This window comes from Phyllobates terribilis, unplaced genomic scaffold (genome assembly GCF_046119375.1).
Source record: "Phyllobates terribilis strain yellow unplaced genomic scaffold, ASM4611937v1 Scaffold_2__4_contigs__length_985480577, whole genome shotgun sequence".
NCBI classification, from domain to species: Eukaryota; Metazoa; Chordata; class Amphibia; order Anura; family Dendrobatidae; genus Phyllobates; species Phyllobates terribilis.
Window position 1 is genome coordinate 617932776 of NW_027362762.1, and position 17520 is coordinate 617950295.

Sequence of the window (17520 nt, forward strand, 5' to 3'; positions counted from 1 at the left end):
CGTCATGTCGTGTTTGCAGAGCCCCTGATGTGTCTAAACAGTGAAAATGCCTAACAATTGCCCCCCTTTTTGGAAACTAGACCCCCCAATGAATTTATCTAGACGTGTGGTGAGCACCTTGAACCTCCAGGTGCTTCACAAAAAATTATAACGTTGACTTGTAAAGATAAAAAAAATCACATTTTTTCCACAAAAATGTTATTTTAGCCAAAAAAATGTTTTGCCCAAGGGTAACAGGAGAGAGTGGACATCAAAATCTATTGTTCAATTTCTCCTGAGTACGCTGATACCCCTTATGTGGGAAAAAACAACTGTTTGGGCGAACGTCAGGGCTCAGAACGGAAGGAGTGACTCATTGGAATGCAGACTTTGATGGAATGGTTCGTGGGGGTCATGTCGCGTTTTCAGAGTCCCTGATGTGCCTAAACAGTGAAAATGCCCAACAAGTGCCCCCTTTTTGGAACTGATCTACTGATTCCTGATATGTGAATTTTATAATGTAGTGTCATACGTCAGTTGTGTAGTGTTCGTCAGGTTGTCCTACGTCAGTTGTGTAATGTTTGCCACGTTGTCATACGTCAGTTGTGTAAGTCAGAAATTAACTTAGTAGTCAATGTAAGTATGGTACCTTCTGAAGCATTCTTTCATGCACAGGCCAGGTTTGTCAGGGCAGGTGTTGCATCGATAACGACAGTGTTGTGCATTGCCATCTGTACGATGTGCACGGCCAGCTGCTTGTACCACACCTTGGCCTTTCTCAGTCTGGTTTGGCAACCTGTGTAGGGGAACCTCGTAAAGTGCTGAGGGTGCTGCCATCACCATGTATGGTGGTCGAGAGAAGGACATCCCTCTTTTCCTTGTACTTGACCACCAGTAGGTGGTCGCTACATTGGGCTCTGCTGTCTGTCACCCCTTTTGAGCATCTGCCCAATTAGCGTCTTCGGTAGGCCTCTCTGATTTTTTCAGACAGTACCAGAGACTGCGGTACCATGCGCAGAGAGGGACTTGAAGAGAGGGATGCTGGTATAAAAGTTATCCACGTAGAGGTGATAACCTTTATCCAGCAGTGGGTGCACCAAAGCCCATACAATTTTCCCACTCACTTCCAGAACAGGGGGGCATTCAGGGGGCTCAATCTGGGAGTCCTTACCTTCATAAACTCTAAACTTGTGAGTGTACCCTGAGGTACTTTCACACAGTTCATACAGCTTAATTCCATAACTGGTACTCTTTCTGGGCAGGTACTGCTGGAATCCAAGCCTCCCGTTAAAATGAATTAGGGACTCATCCACGCAGATGTCCCTTTGGGGCACTTACACTTCAGCAAACTTGTTGTTGAAGTGGTCGATGACCGGCCGAATTTTGAAAAGACGATCAAAGTTGGGGTCATCTTGTGCAGGACACCTTGCATTATCGTTGTAATGCAAGAACTTGTGGATGGCCTCAAAACTAGTGATGACAGAATGTGCTCGCCACTACTCGATACTCACCCAATCATCACGGTGCTTGACAAGCTCGGTGCTCGGCGGTTATTTCCAGGTTGCTTGGGTGGGAACTCGGGTCCCCGCCCTGCATGTTTGGCGCTCTTTAGAATGCCAGTGAACATGCAGGGATTGCTTGAAACGCACTGTAATGCTGCAGTCATGTTGGTTGTGGGCATTACAGTGATTGCCTGGCCGCACAGCATCATCAGGTCTATATAAGACCTGGCGCCGCTATGCTCATCCCAGTCTACCCCGAAACAAGGCAGAGTAGGGAGAGCTGCTGCTGAGTCAGGGAGAGATTTGCTTGTTTATAGTTAGTAAAAGTATTCGTAAAAGTATTCCACAGCGTATCTATATATTCATCTAAACTAACAGAACTTCTGAGGACTAATCCAGCTGCATATATTCAGTGATAGCAGGAGTTAGGCAGGCAGGCAGTGTATGTGGCAGACTGCAGTGCATATAGTGCAATAGGGTGAATAGCACGTTCCTGCTGCTGCTGTTTTTACAGATATTTGTAGACATAGCCCCAAGTATCAGGGGCCAGGGCAATTTTTTTTTTTATCTTAATCCTGGTTATCTGCTTAAAAACCAAGGCAGGCTATGTGTCACGGTGTAGTGGGAATGCTGGTGAGGAAATGGCAGATACGGGCAGGATGAGCAGGGAAAACTAGTCTGTCCCTAGACTGGGAACCCTGAATAGCCCTGACCCCGAAGGTATCTTTGATGGTGAGAAGGTTCAGGTCTCCACCCTAAGCCCTAACTTCTCCACAAGCCCTGCACTAATTCCCCTCACCTCCCTCCAAAGAACAAAGGTACAGCAATCTCAAAGGAAAGGACTTCAGCGGCACAAACGAACAGGACTGCACAGCATGGCTTCCAGGTACAGAGTGAAACTCTATCACCAGCACCACCTGGTGGCAGGAGAGGCTACTTAAAGGCTATGGGGAGGATACTCACTTAGAAACTCACATCCACCAGGACATGGCAATAAAACTGGCATTAACCCATGCAGTACAAGAGGGAATTTCACAGTTTACAGCGGCATCAAGAATAGACCGCAGATACACAGCTCTAGACAGCGCGTAACAGTATGTGACAGACTGCAGTGCATGATACGGCACAAGATGGTCCATTGCATGTTCAACTTCTGAGTGATCCTGTTGTGACAAATATTTGTAGACAGCCCTAGATATCAGGGGCCAGGGGAATTTTTTTTTATCTTAATCCTGGTTATTTGCTTAAAAAGCAATCCAGAGTACACAATTTGTCTGCTCCATTTGCTTGTTAGCACTGCCGAATACAGCCAGATATTTTCCATATTACAGCGATAAAAATCCAGAAATTTAAACTGGACGTGGAAAATATTGGCTTCCATTTCCAGTTTGTTGCAGTGTGTCGATCAAGCTATTCACCGTAGGTCTCTGCGAAGAATAGTATTAGTAAACTACAGGCCTGCTATTTAAAACTGTGGTTCTCTGTCAGACGTACCACATATAACTACATTCCAAAATAAGCCATTTCTGCCTTCCATTTCATTGCACTGTGTCAGTCAAGCTATTCACACTAGGTCTCTGTGAAGAATAGTATTAGTAAACTACAGGCCTGCTATTTAAAACCGTGGTTCTCTTTCACGCGGTTACATATAACTGCGGTTCAAATCCAGCCATTTGTAGTGACCGTGGAGCATATTGTCCTCCATTTATAGTGTGTCAGTGTACACCATTTTACAACTCCATTTGCTTGTTTGCAGAATACAGACAGATTTTTTTAGTTTTAGTCATATTACGGTATTATGGAAGCAGAGGAACTTTTTTCAATGATCAGACTGACGTGATCCATATAACTGACGTAATAACACAGAAATGTTGTGGAGCGTGCCAGATATTCCACTCCATCCTGAAACCGTGGCCATCAGATGTTATCCCATATGACTGCCCTAATAATCCAGTAATTATTGTAAGCGTGTCAAATATTACACTCCATTGAAAGTATTGCAGTTGTGGGTTCAAATCTATTCACAGTCGGCCGCTGACAAATAGCATATCTGTGAACAATGTTGTCAGAGTATTACGCCACTTTTATGGACTGACAAATAAAAAACATACAAAAAACAAGTTAAAATGGAAAAAATGTTAAGAAACATTCTTCCAGGGTAATGACTTGTATATAAGGCCAAACAAATAAATGAAACATAAAGTTATGGACTGTGGAAGACATTTATGCGACCAGAATGAACACTCATCTGTAGCTGGTGATGATACCGCCTAGCAGCATCTATCCCTATTGTAAATGCATCAATAGGGAATAGAATAGATTTAAAATTTTTTTGGGCAGCACCAGCAGCACGCAGTATAAGGCAATAATACCTGTCTGGATCGATGTAATACGCTATCCATACTGCGATACCTCACCTGTAAAAGAATTTCAGATAAGACAGTTAATATTCTAGAATATAGAATCTATTTGAATTGTCCTTCCCATTATTAAGGAGTGTGTCTCCTATACTGTTATTGCTTATACAGCAATTTCAAGGGCTGCCAAAAATTAGGATGAACTCCAATACACATTTGAAGAGTCGTAAAAAAAAATAAAAATAAAAACATAAAAACACAGTAGGATCTTTTTAGTATAAAAACCAGACTTGCCAATGTAACCTCAATGTAATCACATTTTCAGCTCCTGCACCTCCTGCACCTCCTCCTCCTGTTCGGCCTCCATCTCCAAAATGAACACATCAGTCACAAGCTAGAAACACTGCATCTTGCCTTGGCCAAGTGGCAACAGGCTGTGCTGAAGATAATATGCTTAATGCTTAGGTGACAAACCACCCATCGCTGCAGAGTTGTTGAAAGCTGTAACACAGCAGCCTGATCTGTGGCTCTCACCACTGAACATACAGCCAGGCATGGTCGTGTGTGACAATGGGTGGAACATGGTGGCGGAGAAATGGCAGCCGGAGTAGATACAATTTCCCTCTATGCCAGTCCTTTCACTGAGTTAAAGAATATGGCTGTGGTGAAATACAACTCTCACCAAGAAGCAGTGTCAGATGGAAAAACATTTGGCCCACCAGAGGATTTGATTTTGAGGGCCCACCTTTCTCCCGCGCTCAAGAGTCCCATAGCAGCTGCAAAGTTTGCGCTATCATGAACCTTCCTGATGGCAGTCCAACCCTGTCGAGAATCAGCCCTGGCTAAGAAAAGTCTGTGGGAAGGTTCCCAGATAGTATTGAGCGGGTATGTTCTGTTAACCCTTTCGCCGAGTATGCTCGGGCGAGCACCGAGTAGCTACAGCATCTCGGTGTTATGTTTAAATCACTCCCGTGTGCATGATTTGCGACTGTTTGACAGCTTTATTACATGTGAGGAATGCAAAAGAAACAATCATTCCTCACATGTATTAAAGCTGTCAAACAGTCGCAAATCATGCACGGCAGAAGAGATTTAAACATAACACCGAGCAGCTGTAACTACTCCGTGCTCGCCCGAGCATACTCGGCGAAAGGGTGATGAGAGAGTATGTTCTGTTAACCCTTTCGCCAAGTATGCTCTGGCCGAGCTCCGAGTATTTACAGCTGCTTGGTGATATGTTTGAATCACTCCCGTGTGCATGATTTGCAACTGTTTGACAGCTTTATTACATGTGAGGAATGTGTAAGAAATAGACATTCCTCACATGTATTAAAACTGTCAAACAGTCGCAAATCATGCACACGGGAGCGATTCAACCATATCACCGAACAGCTGTAAATACTCGGAGCTTGGCTCAAGCATACTCGGCGAAAGGGTTAACAGAACATACTTGCTCATCACTAGTTAATGGAACATACTCGCTCAACACTATTCCCGGACACTCCATGGCTGCTTTTTTACTGGGGGTGAAACCCATGCAAACATGGGGAGAACATACAAAATCCTTGCCGATGTTGTCCTTGGTGGGATTTGAACCCAGGACCCCAGCGCTGCAAGTCTTCAGTGCTAATGACTGAGCTACTGTGCTGCCCTCTCTGTTCTCCCTCTGATATCTAACATGCTGGAGAAATTTGCGCCTACTGACACTCAGTATCTTCAGCTCCTTTGTGAGAAGCTAATGTATTTGGGCAGAAGAAAAGGAAATTGTGGATGGCTTCACTACTGGTACTGGGGGCACTGCTAATACCATGGCGTCATGCTATAGTTCACTGGAAATATTCCAGGCTAGTTGGAGCCAAGCTGCTTCCCATAGAAAAGTACCATTAGCAAGCTAAAGAGATGGTGGCCTCTATCATCATCATGACTTCACCTCAGCACTATGAACTCTCCTGAAGGAGAAGCCAAGGTCCACTGGAGGAGTCTCTGGTTCTCTGGTGGGCCCGTCCAACTCCAAGATGCAGCCCTGGCTAAGAAAAGTCTGTGGGAAGGCTCCCGGACACTCTATGGCTACTTTTTTTTTACTGTGTATTGGCTCCAGCAATCTATAAGATTACAATCTATGATCTCTTCACTGGCTCCCCAGTGGCCAGAGACTTCTGTTCAAAACCGTAACTATGACATGCAAAGCCATCCACAACATGTGTGCTCCATATATCTGTGACCTAGTCTCCCGGTACATACCTGCACGCAACCTCCAATCCTCAAAAGATCTCCTTCTCTACTCCCGTCTTCTCTTCTCTTCCCACAATCGCATACAAGATTTTCCCCGTGCATCCCTTCTACTCTTGAACTCTGTACCCCAACATATCAGACTCTCGCCTACTGTTGAAACCTTCAAAAGGAAGCTGAAGACCCACCTCTTCTGGCAAGCTTACAACCTGCAGTAACCCTCTCTCCACCATACCGCTGCACTACCAGCTGTACCCTCACCTACTGTATCACCTACACCTACTCACCCATTCCTTATAGACTCTTTGTGCGCCCTCACGGGCAGGGTCCTCACTGCTTTTGTACTATTCAGTGACCTCTTTTTACATGTAAAGCGCAATGGAATAAATGGCGCTATAATAATAAATAATAATTATACTACTTGTACTCTGGGTCAATTGATGGCACTTTCCTGGTGACTGCCCCTAGATTGATGTGTCTTGGCAGCTTTTGGCCCCGTTTGAAGGTGTTGTGTATATGTTTGATTTTGGCACCTATTGAATCCAATGGTATTCAGCAATGTTCGGCGAATATTCGACAATTATATTGGCGAATATTGAAAACGGCGATTGTAATCTGAAACGAATATTGAAATATTCACTCGTCTCTAATCAGAAACACCCTTAAAAAAATCATGTGGGTGTTGCATCACAGTCTCCCTGGTGATATGGTGGTGGGGTATGAGGAGAAGGAGGAGGGTGACATAAAGTAGAACAATTCCTGAGGGGTATACCCATGTCTGGGTGTGAAGGGATGCATGGGAATAGACCCCCCAAAAAATAACCACTGGATTTGAGTTTATGTTTGATGCTATCATCTGGTGGTGTTGAGAGAAGTCTGGCCCAAATCAGCCCTTGTTCATTTTTATAAGAGTCAGCCTGCCAGCATTTTCAGTTGACAGGCGGATGCGCCTATCAGTTTTATCAGTTATAATGCCCCCGGCGGCATTAAAAACCATCTCTGACAAAATGCTAGCGGCCAGGACCTCCCTTCATGTCACGTGTCCAGCTTGCATCTTTCTAAACTTTTCCCTCCTTGTCAGAGTACCCCATGTATCAGGGCCTGGGCGCTGGGAGGAAACTGTCCCAGACCTTTGACAGTGTTCTCCCGTTCTCCTGCCTCTGCCACATCTGGTTTGTGTCTCCCTCACTTGTACTCCTTGGTTGTACAATAAACTATTTGACTGTGACCTCTGTCGCCAGCGTTGTCAGATGGGAATTTTTTTTTTGTTATAATTCTTCAACAAGTGCCTGAAATTAATATCTCCAAAAATGAACTCCTTCAGTTTCCTCCCTCTACTAACCTACCTATACCTGAATTTGCCACTATAACTCCCACTCTGCACGCCTGCTATCTTGGAGTCATATTTGACACACAGCTTTCAATTATTCAATGTGGAAAATAACTCACTCGCTCATGTCACCTGCACCTTAAAAACTTCTCCAGAAGTCAAACCTTTCTCACCTTTGATATTTCAAAAACTCTAACTGTCGCTCTTATTCACTAGTGCAACTCTCTTCTAATTGGTCTCCCTCTAAACAAACTGTCTCCTCTCCAATCGCTTCACTGACGGCTCTACCCTGTGTCAGTAATTGCACTGGTTAGGTAAAACAATCACTATAGAATACAATACAAACTCATCCTTCTCACCCACCAAGCTGTCCACAGTTCTGCACCAGCCTATATCTCTTCCCTCATTTCTGTGTATCACCCCTCCTGTGCCCTCCGTTCTCCAACTGATCTAAGACTGACGTCCTCCTTAATCAGAACCTCACACCTCCATCTCCAAGAATTCTCTTGTGCCATGCCAGTTTTCTGTAATGCCCAAAAGGCGTACAACGCGATGGTCATGGTAAAGGCAGGGGAACATAAAGTCGGCCTTGTGTGCCAGACTGCCAACAGCCAAGACTTCCTTGTTCTCACCAAGAATATGACTGTCTGTTCTCTTCCTCCTCCGCCTCCTCATTATCACCCAATCTGCGTTGAGATGAGATGAGGCTGGGCTGGGTAGCATCACCCTGTATAGTTCCTTGCTCCACCTGCAATGCCTCCTCTTTAACTGTGAGCAGCGAGTGTTTCAGTAGACAGAGAAGCGGGATGGTGACGCTAATTATGTCATCATCGCCGCTCACCATCTTGGTGGAGTCCTCAAAGTTTTAGAGGATGGCACAGATGTCAGACATCCATGCCCACTCATCAGCTGTTATGTGCGGAGGCTGACCTGAATACTAACGGACGTGTTGAAGCTGGTACTCAACAACTGCTCTCTGCTGCTCAAAATCATTCCAAACATCTGCAGCGTTGATTTCCAATGCGTAGTCATATCGCACACCAGTCGGTGAGCTGAAAGCTGCAAACACTGCTGAAGCCCTACCAGGGCGGCAGAAGCTGTAGCCGACTTTCTAAAATGGGCACACGTGTAGATTTTGAGAAACTGCAGAATCACTAAGTTGAGCACATGGGCCAGGCATCGTACATGTGCAAGCTTACCTTGCTTCAGAGCCGCCACCAGATTCTCTGATACAACTCTGCAATGGTGTACTGTTTGTCGCCTAAGCATACAGTCCTGCATATTGTTATTGGCACACAAAAAGTTTAAGTAAATAATCTGGAATATGTCCTGAAAAAATGAATCAAGTGATGGAGATGGAGGCTGAAGAGGAGGAGGAGGAGGTGGTGCAGGAGCTGTAGAATGTAGGGGCAACCCGGATTGACCCATGGCCCACAATCTTCTGCATCGGGAAGACGTGTTCAGTCCCAGGGTCCCATTGGGTCCTCACTTCAACAGTATTAACCAAGTGGAATGCGTCAGTGAGATGAACCATCCCTGGCCACATTCCATTGTCCACGTGTTTGTAGTTAGGTGTTCCTTCCCACTTAAGTGCACTGGGGAGGGCACAGGCAATGTTCTGGGACCCACGCTTGTAGGCAAAAAGGATACCAGGAGAAATAGTGGCGGCTGGGGATCGAGTATGGACACCCAGCCATCATGAGGTTGTGGAAAGATTCCACCTCCACGAGCTTAAAAGGCAACATTTCAGGTGGAAGCAGTCCAGAAATGTGGCAATTTAGTATTGTGGCCTGTGGGTGGGTTTCTGGCTGCATACTTGCACTTGCATTCCAAGGACTGTGGTAGGGACAACTGAATGCTGCAAAGGGACAAGGACGTGGATGGTGATGTTTGCAAGTCTGCAATGACAGGTGCAAGGTGGGAGGCTTCTTTGCATGCGCCATGGACAGGGGATTGGCGTGCACGCACAACATCGGAGGAGGCAGTGGTGTCACCCGCAGACACTGTTTCTGGACCTTGGTGTTCGGCCCAGCTAGTTAGGTGCTTTGCTGTCATGAACCTGAGCATGCTGGTGGTGGTCAGGCTGGTAGTTTTGGTGCTCTTGCTGAAGCTGGCCTGGCAGATGTTGCAAATGGCCTTTTTAGGGTTATCTGAACAGTCTTTAAAAAAGAACCAGACTCAAGAAGACCTAATAGTTGTACTGGAAACTTCCATTGTGTTGGTGTTCTGGGGAGCAGTTGCCCGCCTTGTGTCTGTGGCCACCACACTGCTTGTTCCTGCCTGTTGTGGTGCTACGCCTCCCCCCCCCTGTGTGCTGCTGTCCTATCTCTACATGTCTCCTTGCCAGGTCGGATTAGTGACTTCATTGTCCACCACTTCATCTTCTACTTCTGCACCCTGGTCCTCCTCCTGACTTTCTGTCCATTGTGTCTCATCATTATCCACCTCTTGTGACAGTAATTGCACTTTCCCACCGTCACCTTCGGGTGACCATGGCTGCTCAAATCGCTACATGCGATCTTCTGTTGCCCTGGCTGGTCGAGAGGTCCGAATCTATTGATAGAAAAGTGAACAGCTCTTGGGGTAATCCTGGACTCTAATCTCTCCTTCAAACCACATATCCAAGCTCTTTCCACTTCTGAGTGGACAGAACGACAGGCCAGAATCTATATATGTAAAGATAAACAAAACAGCTCCTTAATCAGAACCTCACACCTCCGTCTCCAAGAATTCTCTTGTGCCATGCCAGTTTTCTGTAATGCCCAAAATGCATACAACGCATGTCCAAGTGTGGGATCAGTTGTATCATGGTACTCGGAGTGGTGGGAGGAAGGAGGATCAGGATGAGGAAGATGCCGACTCCAAGTAAAAAAAAATCTCCCGGATCCTCACATTCCTCAACCACGAATCAACAAAAACACTAGTGCACACCCTCATCATCTCCCTTCTCGACGACTGCAACCTCCGGCTATGTGGTCTCCCTTCTAACACTCTCGCATTCCTCCAATCTATCCTAAACTCTGTTGCCCGACTAATCCACCTGTCCCCTTGCTATTCCCTTGCCTCTCCTCTCTGTCAATACCTTCACTGGCTCCCCATTGCCCAGAGACTCCAGTTCAAAACCCTAACCTTGGCATGCAAAACCATCCACAACCTGTCTCCTCCATACATCTGTGACCTAGTCTCCCGGTACTTACCTGCACATAATCTCCGATCCTCACAAGATCTCCTTCTCTACTCCCCTCTTATCTCCTCTTCCCACAATCGCATACAAGATTTCTTCCGTGCACCCCCCCTTCTCTGGAACTCTCTATCCCACCATTTCTGACTCTCGCCTACTGTTGAAACCTTCAAAAAGCACCTGAAGACCCACCTCTTCTGACATGCGTACAACCTGTTGTAACCCTCACTCCACCATACCGCTGCACGACCAGCTCTATCCTCACCTACTGTATCCTCACCCATCCCTTGTACGACTGTGAGCCCTCACATGCAGGTTACTCTCCTCCTGTACCAGTCGCTGTTACATTTTTGTTGAAGATTATTGTAATTGTTTTTGCAATGCATACCCCTTTTTCACATGTAAAGCGCCATGGAAAAAATGTCAATAAAATAATAATAATAATGTTGTCCAGACTCACATCTACTGAGACTGCACCATGTGCAACACAGGGTGGTGGTGGTGGCAAACTGACTAGAAGCTTTATCTGCTATCCAATCAACAACGTTTTCACACTGGCTTCAATAGCGGTGTTCCGCGACCCCCTAGAAATTGGGACAGGAAGGTAGTTCGACATGACGTGGGTGTTTGTTGTGCTCCTTCAACAGGCACAGTTTCAGCTTGCCCACGGCCTCTGCGTGCACTATCACTATCACCATAACGTTCACTTCCCCATCCCTTGACACACACTTTGCCCATTTTAAATGGAGTTTAAGATTTGTCACGTTGCCGAAAATGTCTGTATTACTACCGCCGTAATATAGGATCATGTCTGATGAGATGACCACAGTTTTAGGCAGTGCCCTGGGAGTCAAAGATGCTTCCAGGGGTCTTCCCCATGCTGTTCTCATGTCTTTTCAGCACTGTATGAATGTGTCTGATGATATCTCACACACCACATGGCCAGACAAGGTAGTAAAATGTTAAAATGTAATTTCCCGGTGAATGCATTTTTCACCGTTGAAAGCAATGCAAAAGTGCAAAATGCATCAAAAACGCTACGTGTGAACATAGCCCAAGGTGTGGAGGAGCATTTTTGTTTTTGGTTATTTATTTTGCCTTATATACAAGACATTACCCTGGAAAGGATGTTCCTTAACATTTTTCCCAGGAAAATCCATTTTGGTTTCATTTTTGTATGTTTCATTGTGAGTCCGTAAAAGTGGCATAATACCTCTGACAACATTGTTGACAACAGTGACCTGGGAGTCAGAGATGCTACCAGTGGTCTTCCCCATGCTGTTCCCATGTCATTTGAGCACTGTTCCCATCGATTTGGGCAATTTTTAGGCCCTTTGCAAACCTCCGAGGGGGGCCGCCGGAAAAATGCTCGAGTTTCCCATAGACTTACATTGGGCTCGTTGCTCGGACTGAGCACTCGAGCATTTCAATTTGCTTGACCCGAGCAACGAGTACCCGAGCATTTTAATGCTCGCTCATCACTACTCAAAATGTGTCCGGGTCATTGCCATTCGGAATACTGGAGTGTTATATGGCGGCTTTTGGGCCCGTTTGAAGGTGGTGTGTATGCGTTTGGTATTGCCTCCCATTGAATCTAGTGGGGTTTGGATATGTTAGGCAAATGTTTGATGGATTAATCGGCGAATATTGCTAATTAGACGATCAGAAACCAAACCGAACATTGAAATGTTCGCTCATCTCTAGTGAGATGAATTGTACCCATACACCTCTGTACCTATGGATTTGCCCCATTCTGAGGCCGGCCCCAGCTACACTTAGGAGCCATGGACTCTAAGCTGGCCTCTCTCTTCTAAGACTTTCGTTCAAGTGGGTATTGTGAGACAGGCGTCACAAATATCTGTGAACTCTGATGGGGTGAGAAGCCAGCTCTTCAGCCATTTTTACATACACACATTTAATTAGTGTAAGGGCTATTGTGAATTGTGGTGGGTAGCAGCCCCTGCTGGAGAACTGCTAAGCCCAGTAGAATCAACTCTGCTCTCCTGGGATTCAGTGATGCTGGAGATCAAGGAGGCCAGCTGTGCCTTTGCTCTGGTCATTGTCAGAACAACAGTAAAGTCTCTGCAGCCGCATGGGTAACACAGTGTTCTGCGTGGTTCAAAAAGTGCCCAACTGCCAGACAACATCAGTTAGGGTGAAAAAACAAAGTAGCACTCTGTAACGCTGAGTATGTGAATTTGAAGTATGAAATATGAATAGCTTTACTGCTGTAGAAAATAGAAATAAATGAAAAATATTTGAAAAATTTTAGCGCATGTAAATATGAAGTATGAAATATGAATAGCATTACTGCTGTAGAACATAGAAATAAATGAGAAATCTTAGCGCATAAATTGGCCAATTCATGTGTACCTGACAGCCGCGATAAGGCGTTTCGCGATGTCAGGACCTAACAATGTGAATACCTCTCTAAGGGACATCCGTCTGCTTATGTGAGGGAAAGAACAGGTGCTTACATTTATTTCTATTTTCTACAGCAGTAATGCTATTCATATTTCATACTTCAAATTCACATACTCAGCGTTACAGAGTGCTACTTTGTTTTTTCATTGTATATGGAGGTAGCTCCTCTTAGTAAGCACCTGTTCACACCTATTTCTTATAGTGGAAGTGCCGTCATTTTCTTTGTTACTAGATTTAAGCTTTGACTGAGCACTCCACCCCCATGCCGCAGGTGGTTTTAATTGCATCAGGATCTTACTTTCCCACACATAAGCAGACGGATGTCCCTTAGAGAGGTATTCACATTGTTATGTCCTGACATCGAGAAACGCCTTATCGAGGCTGTCAGGTACACATGAATTGGCCAATTTATGCGCTAAGATTTCTCATTTATTTCTATGTTCTACAGCAGTAATGCTATTCATATTTCATACTTCATATTTACATACGCTAACATTTTTCAAATATTTTTCATTTATTTCTATTTTATACAGCAGTAATGCTATTCATATTTCATACTTCAAATTCACATACTCAGCGTTGCAGAGTGCTACTTTGTTTTTTCATTGTATATGGAGGTAGCTCCCCTTAGTAAGCACCTGTTCACACCTATTTCTTATAGTGGAAGTGCCGTCATTTTCTTTTTTACTAGATTTAAGCTTTGACTGAGCACTCCACCCCCATGCCGCAGGTGGTTTTAATTGTGACGCGCCCCCTGGGCCTGTGCTGTGCAGGGGGATACCCGGAGCCGGATCGCTGGGGGTTGTAGTCCTCCGTGGCGGTGACCCGGTCCGTGCCCAGGGCGGTCAAACCAGTGGCAGTCTATTGGTATTGTAATTGTCCGACTACGCCACCCGTGGACTGCGGTCAGTGGGGACCGCCGCTGCGCTGCCGACCGCTGAGGCTGATGTTGTTTGCGCAGCCGAGTATGGGATAACTCCCCACGGGAGAAGTATTGCCTCAGGGCAGCTAGTGTGGATGATGGGAGTGATGGTGTGAGCGTCCCAGTAGTAATGGTGCTGGTGCGGCGATGAAACACAGAGACGTGTGGTGCAGTTCAGGGTCTTTACTGATGGTATAAAGCAGACCCTCCCGGGAGTACAGGTTAGCAGTAGGGGCCTGGTCAGTCTGTGAGCAAGCAGGATCTCCCCTGGCCAGGTGGAGTTGTAGGCCTCCCCGACTATCTGCACTCTTTCCTGGCTACCTTGCTCTATGCGGGTAGAAGTAGCCCACGTCCCTGAGTATACCGTGTGGTGCTCACCCGTATGGCCGGTGACTTGGGGCCTTACGTTAGCCTCCACTTCACGATGGCGGTGCTGGTCCCTTGCTTGTGACCGTGCCTTCGGGTTTCTAAGGCCAGAGGACATGGAATCCCCTGCCGGTTGGATTCTGCTGCTGGACCTGGATGTCCCCACAGCCTCGGACTCCGTGTCCGGGTTTAGTGTCTTCAGCCAAGGCGAGCTCTCTAGCTTCCAGCCTCTGGCACTCGCTCCTGCTCCTACAGAGCTCCTAGTTCTTCCTTTCCCTGTGTTTGGAACTTCACTCCAGGCTCTGACTAACTTAATCCCGCCCCAGACCCAGTTTTTAAGGGCAGATTCCTCCCCTCCCAGGTCTGGGTGGGCCGTGTTGCATGCTTAGGGCTCCTGACCAGAGAAACCTCCCATTCAGACATAATATCTCTATTACTGTGGTAACCAGACCCCTGGGGTGCCACATTCCCCCCTAGTAAATTTTAGTACTCCGGGACTAAACACATTTTTTTTAAAGAAACATAATTACAGGGTATAACAATAATACAATAACATATTTACAAGAAGCTTTAGTTCTTTAAAGGTCACGGCGTGTCCGCAACCGGGTGTCCATATCGCCCAAGGTGAAGTTTTAAGCGAAGTAGGGGACCTGTCCAAAGCAAACCCCTTGGGTTGGCCTTGGGCGTGGCTGCAAGGCTGGAGCTAGCTACTTTGGGCTGCAAGTAGGCCACGCCAGACAGGTTTTCTCTTCCGCGGCCGTCTTCACAAGAAGCACCAAGGTGCAACTATCTACATAATTGTTCCGGTTATCCAGTGTCCATAACCTGCTAGTCCAAATAAATATGCAGGGTAACTGAGAAATTAGTAACAGGCAACAAACATAAACCTTAAACATTTAAACAGATAAATTCACAGTGCATCACTTTAGATTTTCCAGCGAGCGGGCATCTGACCTCTAGTGACTATAGTGGACCTACGGAGCTCACTAACTGGTCCTGCACTACAGGGTGTAGGAGGTGTTATGGGCAAGCTGGGTAGCTTTCTGCGCACTCTTTGGCTCACTAGGGGCACGGCAGGCTCACTACTAGCAGAGGGTTGATTCTCCTGTGCTGCTGGTGTGGACTCTTCTGCCTCCTGGGCCGGCTGCTCTTCCAGCTCTACCTGGTCTTCTGTAGGCACTTGAGGGGCTGGCTGGAGAAAGGTGAGGACGGGCACCACGATAGCGTTGTTTACTTGTGTCCAGGACCGGGGAAAGTCTCAGAGTACGGTGCTGATCATTTCCTCCTTTTCCTCTACGGGTTGAGGGTCTTCCTGATCTTCATCCGTGCTTTGCAACTTCTCGGGGCACTTTTTCAGGTGGTCTCTGGAGACAGTGGCTGTGGTCTCTCCTCCATCCTTGCTGATGACGTACACCTTTGGATTATTGTGGCTTGAGGGCAGTATGGTGTATGGGTCCTTTTCCCACTGGTCGTCCAACTTATGGAGCCGCCTTTTTCTTTTCAAGACCTGCTCTCCAGGTACCAGGGGAACAGCGGGAGCATGTTGGTTATAAGTCCTCTCCTGCCTTTCTCTTGATTGACAGAGACTTCGCTCGACGCTCTCTTGTACTTTCCGGTACTGCTGCTGCCGTTCTGTATCCCAGTCTGTCTCTGGCGAGGTGTCCTCGGGTATCAGGACTCCCATATCCAGGTCAACAGGCAGCTTATCAGGTCTTGCTCGCATTAGGTAAGCCGGGGTACAGTTGGTGGAACCTACCGGGATGTGGTTATACAGGTCCACCAGATCGGGCAGTTTCTCAGGCCACAGACTGCGTTCTTCCAGGGGCAATGTTTTTAGCAGATCTATCACCACCTGGTTCATCTTCTCGCAGAGTCCATTGGTTTGGGGGTGATAGGGCATTGTTCTTATCTTCTTGCAGCCATACAGGTTGCAGAACTCCTGGAAGACCTCCGCTTCGAAGGCTGGTCCTTGGTCCGTCAGCACTTGGTCCGGGTACCCGTGTGGGCGGCAGAAATGCAGCTGGAAGGCTCTAGCTGCTGTTTGTGCTGTTAAGTCTTTGACGAGGACCACCACCAGGAACCGGGAGTAATGATCCACGATGGTTAGGGCGTAGACATACCCGCTTCTGCTTGGAGCCAGTTTAACATGGTCCAGAGCGACCAGTTCCAGCGGCTGCCTGGTGATGATGGGCTGCAGGGGAGTCCTCTGGCTGGCACGGTCCCTTCTTCTTAGGTTGCACGGGCCACAGTCTCTACACCACCTCTCAATGGCTCCTCTCATGCCTATCCAGTAGAACCGTTCACGCAGCAGGAACTCCAGCTTCTTCCATCCGAAGTGCCCTGCCCCATTGTGGTAGGCCTCCAGCACCATAGCTGCGTCCTGTCTCGGTACCACCACCTGCCAGATCAGTTCATGTGTCCGGGAATTGACCATTCTGCGGCACAACTTCTCCTTGTAGAGAAACAGTCTGCTCTTCTCCGTCCACAGTTGCTTGGTCTCTTCCGGAGCGTCTGGGTCCAGGCGGGCATCAGCCTGGGTCAGCATCTCCTTCACCAGACGGACTGTGGGGTCACTGTCTTGCTTCTCTGCCCAGTTGTAGTGGGGTAAGGGGTTGAACGTAGCGGATCGCTGGCCCCTTACACTGTGGGAATACTGGGTAATCCCATGACGGTGAAACGCAGGGAGTTCGATCTCTTCCAATTCTTTTGGATCCTCCCCTTCGTCCGGTAGGTTTGGCATCCTGGACAGGGCGTCCGCGTTGGTATTGGAGCGTCCTGCCCGGTATTTGATCGTGAACTCAAAATTGGACAGGCGGGCCATCCATCTCTGCTCCAGGGCACCCAGTCTTGCAGTGTCCAGGTGTGTCAACGGGTTGTTGTCCGTGTACACGGTGAACCTTGAAGAGGTAAGGTAATGCTTGAAACATTCGGTTACTGCCCACACCACTGCCAGGAACTCTAGCTTGAACGAGCTGTAATTCTCAGGGTTTCTTTCCGTGGGTCGCAGTTTTTGGCTGGCGTAAGCAATCACCCGTTCTCTCCCCTGCTGGATCTGGGACAGTACGGCTCCTAGCCCGATGTTGCTTGTGTCCGTGTAGAGGATAAAGGGCTGGCTGTAATCAGGGTACGCCAGGATTTCATCCCCCGTGAGGGCCATCTTCAGCTGGCGGAAGGACTCCTCTTCCAGCTTTTCCCATTTGAAGGGTGGCTTCTGGTTTTTGGCCTTCCTG